Here is a 3,241-nt window from a genome sequence, read left to right on the forward strand (position 1 = left end):
TGTTTTCAAACTCCTAGGGCTTGGAACAAAGATGCAGAGAAGAAGCCCAGCAAAGACAAGGAGGTAGAACTGCCTTAGTTCCCTGTGGCTGTGAGAAAACACCCTGACAAATGCAACTTCAGGGAGAAGGCTTTATTTTAACTTATTCAGTTCTGGGGGTGGGGGGGGCACCCATTCTGGCAGAGGGCATAGCCTCAGGAACAAGAAACTGCATGGGAAGTGAGGAGCAGACAGGAAGTGTGGGGTTTGGTTAGGAAACCCCAAGGCTCATCCCAGTAATCCACTTCTTTCTGCAAGGCTTCACTCCCTAAAGATTCCATAACTTAGCAAAACTGATCCACCAGCTGGGTACCAAGGGTTCGAATACATTTCACATTCAAAATGGAGGGCGAGGAGGATGCAAAAGACAAGAGCTGGGATACAGAACGGTGAACTGAAGTCCTACAGTGAAATGGAGGTCAACAGTTTAGAAAGGAGCCTGCTGCAAGGAACAGAAAGGAGAAATGCTATGGATGTGAAGTACCCTCAGGATAAAAATAACACACAAGTGAGAATAATCCTAAACTTTTCAGTGTTAGGAAAAAGTAATTCCTAAGTATTTAAAAAAAGATTCTAAAGAACTGGAGGAGATCCAGTTTTCTTCATGGCAATTATCAGTCATGGGAAAACTCTAACAAGAAAAGCGTGCTGATAACTGGTTTCCCTAATGCTGCTGTTCCCTGGCTTCACGCTCCTGGATAATCTCTTCCCATCTTAAGTAGGGCTGACCATGCAACAAGTGTGTTTGTAGAAATGGCGTAGGGTTCAATGTGAGGTTGTGAAAGGTACTGAGACTTCCACGTTGCTTTCTTAGAGTGGTTTGCTCTGGAGGAAACAAGTTTCAATGATACAGCAACACTCAGTAGCTTTAGGAGGGAGAACCAGGCAACAGTCACCATACCTTGCCAATTGCTTGAGTGAGCTACCCAGGAAGTAGGTTGCCAAACCCAAGGCAAGAGTGCAGATACCATTGGTTCCCAGTCAACATGGATTATCAGTCAGACTCCCTGCCTGAAATCTACACATCTCGAAAGTACAGAATAACACTTTTTATATTCTATGCCACCGGGTTTTAGAGTCACCTTGGAACATCCTAGATGGTACATGAAAGTGTTTTATTCCTGGAGGTTGGACGTAGCTGTGTATACCTGAAGGGGTACACACAGATCTAGACTGGGGTGGAGGAGGTGCTGGCTTTAGGCCGAGGGTTTGTTTAACATTATGAATAGTGGTGTCATATGCCAATAATCCCAGCATCCAGGAGACTGAAGATGACAAATTCAAGGCCAGTCTAGACTCCATAACAAGACCATGAATGAAATAGACACAACATAGATATTGTCAGTAACAACTGTGCCCTTTAAGGAAACCCCTAGGGAAGTGAGGATCAAGTGGAGGAGATCCTATTAGAAAGGACAGAACCAGAAGCTCTTACTACACAGTAGTAATAGGTTTAGAAATAGTAGTGGCTGTCATAAATGCAAACTAGGAATGCCATGGAAATACCTTCCATGGAAATTATTAGGTAACCTAACTTGGGCGTAGGTAATCACTGAAGGAAATACTGTTAGACGAAGATAAGACATAGTGAGCGGAACTTTTCTAACATTTTGATATGAAAAATGCTTTTGAAAACTAAGATGTGGCTCCTGGGCAAAGAACAGATCCATGCTGTGTAAGCAAGGCAGTGGTGTAAAGGCGAAGCTAAAGGGGTGGTTCAAAAAAAAAAAAACCTTAAAATTTCAGAAAAAAAAATCAAGATTTATGCTGGGCAAGTACCTCAAGCCTCCCAGAGCTTCAAAGACAACAAGATTGTAACGAGTTTTAGGCAACCCTGGTCTATAAAGTAGGACTTCTTAAAAACTGAAAACCAAACATTTGTAAGGATACAAAGGGCATCATCCCACTGCCTTTTCAGCAGAAACCCAGGTGAAGAATGGACCGTCTCAGAGACTTCTGGGTATTGCTTTGCTCGGATGGCACAAACAGCTGTTAGGTTTACAGGAGGCGTATACAGATTTATTTTAAAAAATGTTGGCAAAATGATGTCCATGACCTCCCACAAGCAATAGACACAGAACAAGTCAGAAATGGGGTTTTACGTTTTCAAGCTTTGACCTGCAGAAAATGGGCTGAGAAAATGCCCAGGCTGTAAACACAGGCTACCTTTCATAGAAATGGAGAATGAATCAGAAGATAAACACTCTCAGAAGGCACAGCCAAGAACCAAGAAGCCTTCATGGCTTACTAAATTAAAACAAATACAAATACTTATTTTCTTTCCTCCCTTTTCTTCTCTACACTCCCCAACCCCTAGTGTCTCTGTGTGTACGTGTCTGTGTGTCTATACACACACCACAGTCTATGGGTCAAGGATAAACTGTAGAAGTCAGTTCCTTCTATCCGTCATATGGGTCCCAAGAATTGAACTTGGGTTGTCAAGAATGACATAAAGCTCTTCTAATTACTGAGCCATTTCTCCATCCCGTGTCCCCCTGAATCTAATACTTACAATGAATCGTTGGTTCCTGTGATTCTCGCCCCTCTCCTTCACGATAGGAGAGTTTCTAGCATTGAATCATATGCTTGCTCCACCAATGCATGCTGGGTATGTGGGCTACAGACATGTTTTCTCTTTCATTTTCAGGTCTTTATATTGAGAAGAACTGTATTGGAAGACATTCTTCAAGGATCTTGGCTATTGAACTCTGTCTTTGCTTGTACCTGATTTGGGCAGTGAACTTGTAAACTCTGAGCTGATACTATATGACAAGAGCTTTTTGGAACACTTCATAAGATGGTGAGTGAATATGTGTGGGAAAGATAACAACCTCTCAGTATGGCTTTTCTCACAGGGTCTTAGAAACTTGATCTTTGGAGCAGCGGTGTGAGGAGGTGGATGTACCCACATCATAGAAGACCATGAGAAGGCATTAAGACAGCTCTCGTGAGTTTGTTCACCCAAGAATAAGTCTTGATAAATGAGTGAGCCTAAACTGGAAGCAGCTTAGCTGGCAACATGCTTGCTGCAAAAGCATGAGGCCCTGAGTTCAGCCCCAGCACCCACAGGAAAGCTGGATGCAGTGGGAGATGCCCATAATAATCCCAGCCTTGGGGAGGTAGAAGCAGGGGCAGCCTGGACAGCCACTCTAGCCAGATCACTGAGATACCCAGTCTCCAAATAACAGTAATAGGGTTGGAG

This window comes from Micromys minutus, assembly GCF_963924665.1.
Source record: "Micromys minutus genome assembly, chromosome: 14".
NCBI classification, from domain to species: domain Eukaryota; kingdom Metazoa; phylum Chordata; class Mammalia; order Rodentia; family Muridae; genus Micromys; species Micromys minutus.